At 39.2% G+C, this 16,744-nt stretch overlaps 1 protein-coding gene across 3 annotated transcripts in view; it reads left to right on the top strand.

The window, feature by feature from the left end:
- The window catches only part of LOC109423417 (latrophilin Cirl), a 237,558-nt gene that overhangs the window by 197,178 nt on the left and 23,636 nt on the right, over positions 1-16,744 (top strand). The window lies entirely within an intron of this gene.

Genomic DNA, 16,744 nt, shown 5'->3' with positions numbered 1-16,744 from the left:
TTGGAGAAATGTTATCAAAAAGAGAGATATCATCTAACCTTGGCAATTCATTTATTACCGTTAGAGCAGTAAAAGGGTGCCCACAAGGAGGCGTACTATCACCTCTATTGTGGTCTTTGATAGTTGATGATCTTCTAAAAAAACTGGAAGCACAGGGCTTCAAAATAATTGGCTTCGCTGATGACATAGTCATACTAGTTCGTGGTAAATATGACAATGTTATCACTAACAGAATGCAAACTGCCTTAAATTTAGTCTCTTCGTGATGCGATAAGGAAGGATTGAACATAAATCCTTCTAAAACCACGATCGTATCATTTACACGACGGAGAAAAATAGCAATTACTAACTTAAAACTGAAAGGAACTCTTTTGGAACTTTCAAATACCGTCAAGTATCTTGGAGTTTATCTTGACAGCAAACTAAATTGGAATTTACATCTTGAGCATGTAGTTGGTAAAGCTACAAGTGCTCTATGGATCAGTAAAAAGACTTTTGGTAAAAAGTGGGGATTGAAACCGAAAATGATCCACTGGATTTATTCGGCAATTGTGAGACCCAGAGTTACCTATGCGTCATTGGTCTGGTGGCCTAAAACAAATGAAAGATTAGCACAGAAGAAACTGGAAACACTTCAAAGATTAGCTACTCTTTCAATTACTGGTGCAATGCGAAGTACAGCGTCTAAAGCGCTTGACACTTTACTTCATCTACTTCCGCTGCATCAATTTGTTTAATCAGAAGCTGCAAAGAGTGCATTGAAGCTCAAAAGAACTACACAACTCTTTGATGGTGACCTGAGAGGGCATCTTAGTATTCTGAAAACAATTAGTATCGGCTCTCTCGTCGTAAATAATAGTGATTGGATGAGCAAAAGATACAATTTTGAACGCTCTTTTGACGTGATTAATTCAGGGCGAAATCTGTGGACAAATGGTGGCCCAGAACTACATCCAGGATCAATCGTATTTTACACTGATGGTTCAAAATTGAACGATCAAGTAGGGGCACGCGTGACTGGCCCCGGGATTAACGTATCAATTCCTATGGGCAAGTGGCCTACAGTTTTTCAAGCTGAAGTCCAGGCGATTTTGGAATGCAGTAATATTTGCTTACGCAGAAACTACAGACATTCAACAATTTGCATGATGTCTGATAGCCAAGCAGCTCTAAATGCTTTGAAATCAGCAACATGCTCTTCTAAACTTGTATGGGAGTGTATTCAGTCACTTCAACAGTTAGCTTGCCGTAATCAGGTGAAGCTATTTTGGGTTCCAGGGCACTGTGGAATTGAAGGAAATGAACAAGCCGATATGTTAGCAAGACTTGGATCGTCTCATCAATTCATAGGGCCTGAACCATTTTGTGGTGTGTCTGGTTGTTTTCTCAGAATGGAGTTTAAAGCATGGGAACATGAGAAAATAAAATCCAACTGGGAAAACACCACTATTGCGAGGCAGTCGAAACGTTTCATAAAGCCGGACGTTTCAAGTACTCGTAAAATTCTAGAACTTTCTAAAAAAGATCTTAGTTCTTTTACTGGCCTTCTAACAGGTCATTGTCCGAGCCGGTATCATCTGAAGCTAATTGGAAAACTTCAAGATGATGTATGTCGCTTTTGCGGCATAGATACAGAAGACTCGGAGCATTTGTTGTGCCGTTGCCCGACAATTGCAGCTAAAAGAATTAGGTTCTTCGACAAGGGGCTAATAGAACCCCTTGATGTCTGGAGAACAAACGCCATTGCGGTAGTACAGTTCATCCGAACTGTGGCACCGTGTTGGGATCATGCTAACAGTCAAGGTTTGATTATTGCTAACTCCAATGGTGATACGTCAACTTGACATAGCTAAACTAAACTGGGGCATTTGTCACAATAGATCTAAAAACAGGTCGCAGTGACTTATATACCCAAAAGGAATAAAAAAAATGATCCAGCATAAAATCCTGCTTTATGAATTTCATTGTATCTTTCTTAAGCTCTCAGTGCACGCTTTGCCAACTAGGCAAATTTTTCCGAAAACGTATACCATCAGTTCAACACCGGTCTCAACATTGACAAAACATCTGTAAGAGACCGTCCACAAATGACGTAGCATTTTAGGGGGAAGGGGGAGTCCCTGAAATTGCTACGAGTCATGTATTAAGTATGGTAATAGTAGTTTACGCAACAAGGTGCAGAATGAAGGTTTTTACAGCACGAGTCGTACATTTATCCAACGAGGCTTGCCGAGTTGGATAATTACGACGAGTGCTGTCAAAATCGAGTTCTGCACCGAGTTGCGTACAACGTCTTTTGCACCTTCATAAATTACCACTTGAGCATAGTTTTTAACTAAACTTTTTCATCAGACTGCACACTGATGTTCATAGCCATGGTTAAGGAAGTCTGATCATAGCAGGTTATACTGTGCAGTTGTCACAATTTTTCAAACCTGCGTCCAGAAAGCATCAATAAGTTGATCAAAACTGAAAACAGTGCTGTAATGGTTTATTACGCAACGCAAATCAGTGCTGTAATGAACCATTACAGCACTGTTAATTTGGTGTGGGAAAGTAGGCCTTTTCCTGTCAGATTTGCATGAGGTAAAATGGCCTATTACGATGAGAAGTTGCAAAAAAAAGGATACGATAGTGGAGGAGGGTGTTGAAAATTGACAAAAAAAAAACACGTCATTTTTGGATGGCCCCTAATGTCAAGCAGATGCTTAGCTGTTGGAATATGCGTGTGGAAAAATTTGCACACTTGGCAAAGCGTGTACTGAGAGCTTTAGTAATTTCACGAACTCCAATATTCTGCAAGAATTTTCATATATTCTGTTAGCACCAAAATTCCAATAGAAACTGAAAAGTGTTGAAATAAACTAAAATGTCGGGTTGAAGTCATTATATTGACTAGCAAAGCTCGAAAAACTTTTGATAAAAGTGTATTATCGTCGAATTTCAACTTCTGGCTCTGGTATAGAATGTCACTTCTTTCTGTGAAAGGTTGGGCAGGCCTGCTCGAAGACTATCTAGAATTACTCCAGGAGTTTCGCCAGGAATTTCTCCAGGAGCTCCACCTGAGATTTCAGTAAGAGTTCTACCTGAAATTCGTCCGGGAGTTCCATACGTTAAATATTCCTCCACGATTCCACTTACAAGCGTGACGTAATTTGTATATACTGTTGAATAGGATGTTAAAGTGTGGGGAATATGCATATTGCGTATAGTTAACACGCGGTTAAATGGAAGTATGTACGCATATTGCCTCCACTTTAGCATCATATTCTACTTCATATATGACTTTGTGTTGACTGGGAAATCCTATATGATTTTCTGGGCAAAAGGCTACATCTATGTCTGGAATGAACCCTACGCATACTACTGGATCTAAAGGAAGAATTCCTGTAGAAGCTGCAAAAATATTTTCCTGAAGAACTCTAGAAAAATGGTATTCGAAATGATTTTCGGATGAACTACAGCCTAAAATAGTATTTGCAGTTGAGCAATTCTCCCGAAGAAATACCAGAAGTACAGTGTATCAAACAATTGTCCGTACAGCAATTTTTTTTGTCAAAATAATGTTTCATTCAAATCTTTATAACTTTTTTATACGACAATCAAAAACGCTGAAATTTTGACCAACCATGCATCATATATTAATGCTCGATTGGTTTTATCGAGATCGAATAAGTTTTCTGAAAGTTATAGAACTTTTAGTAAAAATTATAAGATCTTTGATCACATTTTTTAAAATTTATCTCAATATGTAATCGATGAAACTTTTTCAATTTTTTTTTTTGTGTTACAGCTTATACCTAAGGCTTTCATATGCAGCTTTGTTTGAGGTTTTATATTCACTACAAAAAATATGAAAGATTTGCTTATGATGTTGACGATATTTAAAAAATTACCATATTTTGCACATATAATCTACCAAACGTTTTCCACTAATAAAAGTGCATTGACTGAACGAAAAATGCAAAGGACCTACATTTCATATGTAGTTTAGTAGGTCCTGTATAAAAATATTATATTAAGAGAGTTTAAAAAAGTTGAAAACACTTGGCACAAAATATGATAAAATCCAAATAATACTCTAAACATATATAGATTTTTCATATTTTTTTGTAGTGAATATAAAACCTCAAACGAAGCTACATATGAAAGCCTTAGGTATAAGCTGTAGCACAAAAATATTGAAAAAGTTTCTTCGACTACATATTGAGATATAATGTTTTAAAAATGTGTTCAAAAATCATATGAGTTTTACTAAAAGTTCTATAACTTTCAAAAAACTTATTCGATCTCGCTCAAAATTTCACCAATGGAGCTTCAATATATGGTTAACGATTGGTCAAAATTTCAGAGTTTTTGATTGACGTATAAAGAAGTTTTAAACATTTGAATGAAAAACTATTTTGACCAAAAAATTCATGTACGGACAATTGTTTGATACACTGTACATATATAGGAACACCGGAAGATTTCCTTGAGGATCTCCCAAAGAAACTCTCTAAGGAACTCCTGAAGGAATTCTTATAGAAACTTCCCAAAAAGCTCACGGAGAAACTCCAGAAAAGATATTCCTGGAGGAAATCCGAAGCAAATTTTTGAAAGAACTCCTTGGGACATTCTCTGAGAATCACTGGTATGCATTTCTGGAGGAACCCTATTTACCAGTAGAACTCCTAAAAGGATTCCTAAAAGAAATTTCCGGAAAAAGTTCAGAAGTGTCGAAACGTCGGGTTAGATAAAAACTCGTTTTGATACATTAAGACTGCGTAGCGTAGCCGTTAAATCCGATTTGCTTCGGAAGAGTTTGTGAAGGAATTCTAGAAGGAAATTCCGTAAGAACACCCTGGAAGAAATTCCCGAAAGCACTTCAAAAGGAAATTTCACAGAAAAAAAGTAATGGTTCTCGTAGGAACTCAGGAAAGAATTTTCTGAGAATCACCTTTAGGAACAACTGGAGAATTTCTGCATGAGCACCTGGTACCTTTCCGAAGTTGTTTTGTCTGAAAGATATTTGGGAGAACTATTAAAGAAATTAATGCAGGAACTTCTGGGAGAATTTCTGTTGGGGTACAATTTCAGATGGAACTCATAAAGCACATTCTAGAGGTACTGCAGAAAAAAAATCTGGAGAAGCTGTGAGAGAAATATCATTAAAGTAGTAGGTTGGGACTTCTGGATGAATTCCGGAAAAAATGTTGGAGGAACTATGGAAGAAATATCTGGAGTAGTTTCGGAAAAAAATTGTGACTGATCTACGACAGTAACTGCCAGAGTCATTTTAAAAATGTTTCCGAATGAACTTTGGAAAGATTTCCCGAAAAAAAAACTCCGGAATGATTTTCTGTTGGAACTGTGGAATGATTTTTTGAAAGGGAAAGGCGAAGGGCATTTCAGAGGATATTCGAGCGGAATTTCCGTTTTGGAAGCTTCGGATCGAACCTCAGAAGTAATCCCCAGAGGATCTTCGGAAGATATCCCCTGATTAGCCACTGAAAGGATTCTCGGAGGAACTCCGAAGAAAATTCACACAAGAACTATGGACGAAACTCTGAGAGAATCAACTTGAGGTTTTTTTTGGAAGAACTGTGGAAAAAATTCCCGGAATATATGTCGAAGCCATATCTCGAATGCTTAGAGCACAAAGCTGAAGAAAATTTGATCGATTGGTTCCCGCTGGTGGTCACCAATTGATTAACATGTGACATTTGGCTTCGTCATATCTTCACCTCAACAAGGGTATGAGTGCCATAAGTAATCTCACGATCCCAACCAATTGATTCCGTTCTTTACGTTTTCAAGCGTGCTCATTTCTAATAAAAAAAAATACAAAAATAAGAAGCAAAACAAACAGCGCTTCAATCCTTTGTTTTTCGTAGGATGAAAATGGGAGCCACATGCTTAACAAGGGAATCAATTCCCTACCAGTGGAATTTCCGGAAGTGCCGGAGAAACTTTGAAAAAGTTTCCGAATGAACTCCGGAAAGAATTCATGGGAATATTCTGCCTCTATATAACCTCAGAAGGCCATCCAAAGAAATTTCAAAAGGAAGTTGCACTGGATCTCCAGAAGAAAGGATTCCCAGAGGATCTTTGAAAGGAATTTCCGGAGGACTGTGGAAGAAATTCCCTAGGCATCTCCAAAAACAATTCCCTAAACATCTTTAGGTTTATTTTCGTAGAAATTTCGGAAGAAACTCCCGGATACTGAGAGTTTTCGGAGGAACTCCAAATGGTATTCTTGAAGGAACTTCAGAAAGTAGTCCCTGAAGTAATTCTGTAAGAATGTCCCAAAAGACCTAAGAGAATTTTTGTTGGAACTCTAAAAAGGAATTCTGGAGAAACTCTGGGAAAAAGTCTCGTAGAAAATCCGGAAGGTATTTCATAGGGCTCGCAAGTTGTTCATCATATGTCCAGGAGAATTTCCGGAATGATTTTTCGGAGGGATTCACGAAGGATCTCCGGACTGCTCTGGAGTAAATTTTGAATTAAATTTCTTTGGATATTACTGGAAATGATTATAAAGGAAATCCAAAAATAGCTCTTGAAAAAAAAACAACGACAAAAGAAACTTTGAAAATAGTTGCTTAATGGATCCCGGAGGAACTTTCAATCCAGTTTACAGAAGAACTAATGATCTAACATCGAAAAAATCTCAAGAGGATGTTCGGAAGGAATGCTATGATGAATTTCGTAAAAAAATCCTCAAACACTTCAGATAAAAACTCATACAAGAACTACGGACAGAGCTCTTTATATGAAACCTCAAAAAACAGTTGGAACGTACTCCTAAAAGAAGAATAAAACGCTTGTTGACCGCGGCACGTGAATGCCAAAATAAGTTGTTGCAACACAGTCATGACATAATTTCGCGAAAAACTCCATCCAAAATCCATTATCCAAAAATGGTAGCGAATAATTTAGCCATTATTAATTTACCCAATTGTAGTGCTGCTCATTCACCGTGGTGGTGAGCCGGTCGTCATCGCCGGCGACACTGTGTCCCCAACGGGGGTCAACTACTGCGGCCAGAAATATGTGTGTGCCCACACCCACTCAACGAAATGGGGAGCCACCGACCGACCAACCGGCGAGTGCATACATGATTGTACTCCTGGTTTTTGTGTGTGCAGTGCTGCAGTGCAGGCAGGTGTACACGTCGCGCCGTTCTATAGTTCTGTCTACCTGTTTTACCCTTTCGTCCTTTCGCGTTGTACCACATTACGTACGTTATCGACCCCGACCGACACAGAGCGGACGGCTGTGTGGTAATTGTTAGTTTTAACTCCACTGGCACCGTTTTAATCGATCAACGAACAGGGTGTTGTGAAGTTGTATTTTTTTTAGCAAGAATTGTTGTTAAATATTATGAATCTTCGTTATATTAAATAATAAAAAAGATTTTGAAACAGTAAGCAGACAGGATTTGAACTAGGAACCTTAAAACCTATTCACCCGCATCTATACCACACGTCTACCGACGCTTGATATATCAGAGTGGTTCTAACAGCTTATAAACGGTGATATAGGGCTATTTGATAAAAGCTTGTGAAGTCTTTGTCGCATTTGAAGCGATATGCTTGAGCTAGTGAGTTCAAAAACTGAAGAATTTAGCAGAAATTTTCGATACGATTGATCTTCAAATGTGATAAGTAGCATTGCCATTTTTTTTTTATTTCCAAACTTTGCTATGTTTCGATTTCAGCTACACCCAATCATCTTTTGTGATTAGTTTTTAGAATTTATTTATCGATAACTCCCCTGTACGGTCAATTTCTTGACTCACTGCAAATAGCTGTCATCAGCGCGGTATGTTGTTGTGCATACTGCATCATATCCCGGGTGCTTTATGAATAAATTCTGTCAGCGTGCAGCAGTTCTCGACCTCTTGCGCCACCTTTCCTTCCTGCCCCAGATATCCCGCTCGCACAGGAATGTTTGATGAGGGAATTGAGGATATAAGTGTCGCTCTGGGAATTGGCCTTTCGTTTCTGGATTCGTTCGCTTCAGATCAGCAAGCATCAATATGTGGTGAGCTACTCATTCAGTTCATGCTGCCGCTGATGCTGTCGCTGTCACTCGTGTCAATTGCGCTTCGAATGAATGGAAAATTGGGAGGGAAATCCGGTGCAAAATCAATTTGTGTGTTCTGTGATGGGAAAAAATCGAAATAGGGTGCTCCAAAATATGTTAGTGTTTGAGATGTCGTGATGATCTGGTATGCTGGTATAATAGCCGATTTGTACGAAATCATCCCGAAAAATATCGCATTCGTAAGTGATGAATCGAGCTGTAGCACGGGAAAACTCACCTTTAATTTCGAACGCCAGAGATGTTTGATTTATTGATTTGTCTTTATTAAAGAGACCGCCAGAGATGGAAAAAGGCTAAGTACCAGCACCTAATTTGAATCAGAGTATGACTTACCGAGAACGAGTGTGTCCCAAACGATGGGAACTATGGCAGAATAGCACACGTTCCGTGGAGTACTAAGTTTCTACCAATGAGCTGAATTTTTGTGTGATGAAATTATAAATTCTTCGTTTCTGCAATTAAGTGATCCCAACAGTGTGGGTATTATAATGTATTGCCCAATTTGATGCTGTTTGAGCACAATTTTGAATTTATAATTTCCGTCACACAAAAATTCAGCTCATTTGTACAAATTTAGTACTCCACTGAACGTGTTCTATTCAGAATCAATATTGTTGCATAAGAAAATGTAATAATGAAGGTAACTTAATAAGTCAACGACGGCCAGTAGGCGTTTTTAGGGGAGTGTAAAGGGATTTTACAGGGACGTTTCAAGGGGTTCCGTAGGGGCTTATGGAGTATCGAGAGGTCCCGGGCGTTTCACGGAGTTTCAACGGCTTTGAGAGGCCCTTCAAGGGGTTCCAGGTGTTTTTAAGGGAATCGCAGGTCGTTTTTAGGGAACCCATGAGGTTTCAGGGGATTTCAGGTGCGCACACTGGAGTAACAGGGTCCATTTCATGGCCAAAAAGTTTTAACACATTTTAATGGTGTATTATGTAGGTACTCTCCATATGTCGATGTTCTGCATCTCGATATCTCTCCCTATCTCGATGGTTCGGTCGGTCCCTTAAATCTGCATACATTTTACTTTTCTCTTATCTCGATATTTCCCTATCTCGATGCGATCTCGTTCGTTTTTGTTCTACGTTTCCTCTCCATATGTCGATATGCTCGTTTTAACAGGTTACTAGATCGCGTTTCCTAGGTGCAAAACATTCTGCAAATGTAAAGTGACATCTGTTTGTTGTCGGTTTTTCCTAGTTACGAACAATTTTTCACTCTAGTGTGCATCACAAATTGGTTCTTCAATTCGATCCCTCCCTATCTCGATGGTCCCTTCAATATCGAGATGTAGAGAGTCGATAAAATTGTAAATATTGATATTGAGGATGCATTTTGGATTATAAATAAATGTATTAATCCAAAGGCCAGAAATGATTTCTTATAACCTCTCTAAGGGCAACTTACGTTTTTACCCAAAAATGACTTGAATCGTCATATTTTTTTAGTATAGAGAACTTACGAATAATTTTATTTTCATAAACTGTATTGTTTGGAAACAAGGGTCACCTCGTTTCAGGGTTATTCCGATGATGGTGTGTTAGTCCCTTCTTTTGAGAGCTGATACTATTGTGATTAATCCTCTTAGAAGTGTGAGAAATTCATTTGTTTTCCATAAGTGAGGATAACGTGTTTATTTCTTCAGCAAACTTGTAGGAAATGTCATTATTAGAAAACTACAATTTTTTTTTGTACCGACTTTTAGAACCCTCTAAGCAGAATACCCTCTTCGAATGAGTATAATCAGTTTCGTACCTTTCAATTCCACCCTAATTGCTTATCCTTTAACAGATACGCGTATTTCGACTACCACTTGTATTGTAATCTTCGCAGTGTCAGTTATCCACTGTGGAGTGGATAACTGACACTGAGGAAGATTACAAGTGGTAGTTGAAATACGCGTATCTGTCAAAAGATAAGCAAAATAGAGCGGAATTAAAAGGTACAATTTTTTGTTCCATCTACTCATTTTTTGGAGATGTGGGCCATTATTTGTGATCGACTCCTTAAAATCAGTTTATTTATTGTAACTTTTTCTGGATAGTTTTGGGAAAAACATTTTTATTTTGGAATAACTTTAATAGTGCGATAGTGCCCTGAAAACAAAGCAACGCAAAGCAAAGCACGAACATTGCCACGCACTTCAAATTCCACACACTCGCGTCCTCATCGCCCTACCGAGAAAGCCGACCAACCTACAACAATAGTCGTGCGCTTCTCGTTGCGCATTCTACACTCGCGTCTCCATCACTCTTACCTAAAAATCGTCGGCCACTCGAAAAGTCTCAAGCAATTCTGATTCTGCATTCTGTGCTCGCGTCCCCATCACTCTACCGAGAAAACCGACCGAGCCACAAAAATTGTCGCGCTCTTCTCACAGTATTGAACTTAGATTATACGGAGAATAAACTTTCAAGCTTGAATAGCTATTTACTAATAATGTATTTTACTGAGAGTAGTCCCATGCATTACCTGTCATTGGCGGCCGTTGAGGTAATTAAGCCAATTATTTTTAATGTTCTCAATGATTATTGTGAGATTCAATTACTTTCTTCTAACATTCTTACCGTTTTAATATTAGGGCAGCACCAAAGCTGCAAGACTTATTTGCGGAAATTATCAGACTCCAGGAGTCCTCATAAAAACGCATTGGCGAAATTACTCCAACTCCCTCTAGGGTGTAAAGAAAAAACGGAAATGATCTCACCCAGTTCTAGGGTGAGAGTGACTCCTTCTATTTTCTGCAATACTTTTCGCTTTTCCAACCGAACAATACAACACGTTAGACATTCCCATCGAAACTGCCCCTAACACGCGTCACTTTTCACTTTTTCTATCAAACAATGCAAGCCAATCGAGATCCCCATTGCAACTATTCCAAACACGCGTCACTTTTCGCTTTTTCCGCCGAACAATGCAACACAATTGAGATCCTCGTCGCAACTACTCCTAACACGCGTCACTTTTCGGTTTTTGCCGCCGAACAGGGATGGGAACATTCACTTGCAAGGAGTTACATTCACTTGCTATTTTCTCAGCTCAGAAGCGTGCAATCAAGAAACAATCTATGGACGACTTTTGTATTTTAGTTTTGTTTAAAAATTTGCCGAATAGAGTAGGGGTCGCACTCGCATACTGAAGTCGTGATGGAGCTGCAAAGGCAACTCTCCACGAGGTGAATGTAAATTACACTCATCTTGTGGAGAGTCGCTTTCACAGCTCTGTCACGACTTTGGTATGCGAGTGCGACCCCTACTCTATTCGATAAAATTTTTGGACAAAACTAAAAGACAAAAGTCGTCCAAAGATTATTTTTTGATCGCACGCTTCTGAGCTGAGAAAATAGCTAGTGAATGTAACTCCTTGCAAGTGAGTGTTCCCATCCCTGCCGCTGAATAATGCAAGCCGATCGAAATCTCCACAGCAACTATTCCAAACACGCGTCACTTTTTGCTTTTTCCGTCGAACAATGCAACACGTTCGACATTCCCATCGCAACTGCTCCAAACACGCCTCTCTTTTCGCTTTTCCAGCCAAACAATGCAACACGATCGACCTCCCCATGGATTACTGCACGAATATATACTGGCCTACTTACTCTCACACGAAATTTGACGTTTGAGCGGTGTCGGCACCGCTCAAACGTCAAATTGTCCGTGAGAGTAAGCAGGCCAGCATAAATTCGTGCAGTGGACCATTGCAACTGCCCCTCACACGCGTCATTTTTCATTTTTTTTTCTCTGCCAAACAATGCAACACGTTCGACATCGCCATCGCAACTGCTCCAAACTCGCGTCTCTTTTCGCTTTTCCAGCCGAACAAAGCAACACGATCGACATTATCCGTCGCAACTCCGTCTCGGTATGAATTTTTATATCAAAACATGGAATTTTAACATAATGCTACATATAAAAGTAAGTTGTGTGAAAATATATTCATAACGGTGAATCAACTTATGATTACATGCTTCGCATAATGAGATAAGGAATCGCGTCACTTGGGCGGTGGCTTCTATATTCGTGTGTTTTTCACTATAAGTCAGTCAAATTTGAACCAATTGAAACAACTTTTGGAATGTGGTGAGATAGGTATAGTATCTACACGTGTACAACATTTCAAGTCAATTGGTTCAAAATTGACTGAGTTATAGTGGAAAACAGACGAATATAGAAGCCACTGCCCAAGTGGCGCGATACCCTATCTATTTGAGATCTTATTTTTACTAACAAATTTTGATCACAACAGGGTTAGCTACATAAAATTACAGTGTTACTGCATACATTCAGGCGTTTATCGGTGTATGGAGATTTGTGTTCAAATTTACAAAACTGATTCCAGTTCATAAAAACACATTTCTTTAAAAGATTCAAGACTAGAGTTGTATTCTACTATGATCTGTCTGGTGGTCATTCATTGAAAAAATATTCGATACCAAATTGTACAGCAGATTGTTTGGAGGGGTTGACAAATGTCACAAATATCTACAATTTTTATGTTTTTCCCAAGAAGTTTCATATAAGCTCGGTTTTAATGAAAATACGTCTAAAACTGACTTTTATATGTATATTTTTGATCTACGTTTGACTTTTTTTTAATAGGTTGAAGGAATCATGCTTATAAGCTAAACTAAACCTGTCGCACTATCAAAGTTACCCCGTTTTATTGTATTAAGTTTCCTCGGCTCCGTCATGCTATCTGTTAACAGAGCTCAAATTTTAATTGAGTTAGCCAAGTATTCTTTGAATGTTCGTTAATTCAGATTTTATGCTACAAAAACATGCCTCTTTTTTTCAAAATTAAACTTGAATTGTAACTAAAATCTAGTCAAAAAGGTGTAAATTTCGAAATGATCTATTTTTTTTGTCTGGTGCTTTCTGGAACTCGTTCTCTTGTGATCTACAAAAAATATACCTTACATTTTATTGTAATTTTGTCCAGATCGCGAAATGTTGTATAATCTGAAAACTTTTTGAATGCTCAAAATAGTTTTAAATAGGTAGACATAAAACATGATTTTGAAAACTCTTCTGTAAGAGAGCAAACTAAATTGAACCAGGTGCGGTTCTTTGTTTGAATGATGCATTATAATCAGGAGAACTTTTTTTTCATACTCAATTATTCTTTCAAACTGTCGATACTTCGATAATTGAAGTACTTCCGATGAGTTATTATGCATACGAAAAATAAACAATAGAGAAATTCATCAAATTCAGGCATTTGTTCTCCAAAAACAATATGTATCCCTAAGTGTATTATTGATTGCCACATGATGAAGCAATATTTCATTCAACTTCAAAAGTTTTTAGGCTTTGGAAAATCCCAGAAAAAAAAGTTTCGACTTATGGCCAGGAATTTGGTCCATTTACGCCTTTTTGGGGCATTTCAGGTATTCCCCGGGGTTTAAGGGAGGTATCTGGAGGTCTCAGGAACGTTTCAAAGGAGTTCCAGGAGGTCTCTGAAGCGCTTCTGGGGGTACCAGGAGATCTTGGGAGTGTTTCAATGGAGTCTCAGTAGAGTTCATGGTGTATCGGGAGGCCTCCAGGGTGTTCAAATAAATCTCAGGGGCGTATCAGGGATTTCCAGGATGCTCCAGCAGGTCTCAAGGGCATTTCAGGAGGTCTTAGGAGTTCCAGGGTAACAGTAACGCTTCGAAGTGCCTCAGGGGATTTCAGGGGTTGTCACCTCCCTACAGAGGGCGCATGAGACTTGAAGGCAAATTTTTGATAATATAGAACGGTTTCTGCGAGCATTGGTTCCCGACCCAAATGCTTGACTTGCACAAAGAATCAGGTTCAAGAAAAAGCGGAACCATCGCTGACCTTAACGAGCCATACCAAATCAATGAAGAAATTCAAGTTTCACATAATAATAGAAATGGAGTGAGTACTTACTTTTATTGAAGACTTAGCCTAATTGTCCTTATCTAGGGTTGTGTTGATCTGTAGTGAAATGTGGACGTGTATCCCTCGGCGACAGCAAATACCTGACCTGTCCGGACAGGTTGGGGTAAGAAGCCCACAGGCGACCCCGCTGCTTAGCACGTCATTGACGTATCCGCACCACAACACCACCATCATAACGATCCATAGCAGCACCATGGATATTACTGGTACAAAAGAGAGGCCTGTTACAGGCAACAAAGCACTTCAGTAGAGCCATTTAGCACAATTTCGGCATATTGTTAGAACCTCGTGGAAGCATAGTTCTTTACGCTCTCAAAGATCTGTTTTACTCCCGCCGAGACATCGGAAGTTTAGGTTTAGCCATCACTCCTGTGTTGCTACGTTCCAACCGGTGGTCCGCGGCCCCCTGGGGGACCGTGATGCCAGTTCAGGAGGGCCGCGATGTTACCTAAAAATAGTTAAATTTTTATTTTATTTTGTGTAAATTATACCAATTTTTAATTTTGTATACCGGTGGCGCCAAAAGTCACAATTTGAGGAACATTTTTTCAGTATAAAACGCATTCAGAGACAAAAAATTTTCGGCTGCGCCGCTATTTTTCAACTACGACTCAAATTGAATGTACATGACTTAATCGTTTGCGAAATGTAAGTATCTTATAAAAAAAAGAGGTATCATTGATCGTCAAAAATCCCTCCGCCAGTAAATTTCTGGCTACTTCACTGCCGTGAATCGCAAGTCAGTCCCATATGTAAAAAGTAGGCATTGAGAAAATGGCCTCTGAAGTTTTCTAATTCGATTTCTATGCGAAACTCTAAAAAATCGCCATAAATTGAAAACTTCTGCGATCATCATGAAACTTTCACATATTGTTTTAAACGTGGAAACGTAACAGCGAAAAATATAAAACTGGCTAAAATAGTGTTAAGTTTTGTACTGGAGGGTGCACAACTTCGTAATGGGACTGACTTGCGATTACATTTCATTATGGGACAATCTGACTTGATGTTGTTTTTCAATTTTACTGAACAAACTATATATTTTTTTTCACGCAGCTGAAAGATCATCCGAAGAAAGCTCGGAAACGGCCATTAACTCATTTTTGCCCAAAATGCATATGGGACTGACTTGCGATTCACGGCAGTTCACTATATCCAAAAAATTCGGTTTAGTTAATTTAATTTATATTTTTTCTAAAAATTTTCATTGGGCCCCAGATGTTTAGACAATTCTCAAAGGGGGTCGCCACCTCAAAAAGGTTGAGAACCCCTGTTCTAGAAGAACAATTAAATCCCATTAGGAATGAGGCACTACACTAAATACACCGGTTACTCTGTCTGACTCACATCGGTCAGACTGCTGCATGCGTGGATAAAACACGTGGACTTTCGCACTAACTAGTCTGTTTGACGATGAACCGACAACTGATGGCAGGCTATTGAGTTTTCGTACTTGGTTGTCGACATTGTGCGTTCGTGAGTGATGTGCGATCGTGTAGTACTCATTTGGGTTCAGCCTTCGTACCATCGAATGATAAATTAAGCTCTTATCAGAGCATGAGTGGATCACTGTTGGTTGGGGTTCCTAATACCGGTTATTTGTACTTTATGGCAATATTCTACTTGGTGCGTATTATAAGGAATACGAAGGTGCTTTTTTATGGGTGATGTGGGGTCGGTTGTTGGATAACTAATTGCGGCGCGATCAATCGATAATTAACAACGATCGATCTGATGAGTATGTTTTGTTGATAGTGTTGTTTGGTGTGGTGATTTGACATGGTAGAAAGCTAACCAAAACTTCTGTATTGATTGCTGTGGCTGGGAGCACTGTTAAAGCCCCTAACGCGAGAGCATTTATTACCCGCCACAGCCATCAAGCCAGAGGAGCAGGTTACAGGGACTCTGGGGCGTTTCAGGAGTGCTTCAGGGGGTCTTATATGTATACCAGAGAGTCTTAGAAGGTTTCGAGGGAGATCTGGAGGTCATCAGGAGCGTCGTTGAGAGTTTCAGAGTTGCAACTGGGGAGTATGTTTCAGGGGATCCCAGGGAGTTTCAGGACGTTCCAGGGAGCCCCAGGGGAATTCGAGGGGGTCTCAGGGACCTCATAGGGTTTCAGGGGGTACCTGGCGGTCTTAAAAATGTCTCAGGCGTCTCAGGGCTTTTCAATGGGATTCCATAGGGTCTTTGGGGCGCTTCATGTTATTAAAACGCTCCTGAATTTTTCCGTAATCCTTTTGAAATACCGCTACACGCATTGTGACCCCATCACAAAAATCCTTGAAACGCTGCTGAAATGCCTTCCGCCTCAGAAAGCTCCATAATCCCATTGAAACGCTCTTAAAATTCCCGTAATCCATTTGAAATACCCCTGAAAACCCATTGAATCGTTTCTGGAATGCCTTGAAACACCCTTGAAACCTCCATAATCCCATTGAAATGCATATAAAAAAAGCTTCAAAAAAACCCTTCTGAAACGTACCTGAAAACCCCTTGATTTTAGCTTGATTCTCTAGATCGGTTGATCGATCATAGCATAATCTAGAGCCTTGAATTTCTTAACGAAGCGTGTTTTACAAGGGGACGGCAACCTATTTTTTCACTATGGAGTTTGGCAGTTTGGATTGTGCTTTCTTACGTGGAGCACAAATTTATGCTCCAGCCAAAATATTCACCAACACAGTCGTGAAATTTGAATGTTTACCTTTTATATGAGGGATATCGGTGCAAAACGCTTACATCACATTAGA

This window comes from Aedes albopictus, chromosome 3, assembly GCF_035046485.1.
Source record: "Aedes albopictus strain Foshan chromosome 3, AalbF5, whole genome shotgun sequence".
Lineage (NCBI taxonomy): Eukaryota > Metazoa > Arthropoda > Insecta > Diptera > Culicidae > Aedes > Aedes albopictus.
Note: the sequence above shows the minus strand (reverse complement) of the source record. Positions and strands in the feature narration are given on the sequence as shown.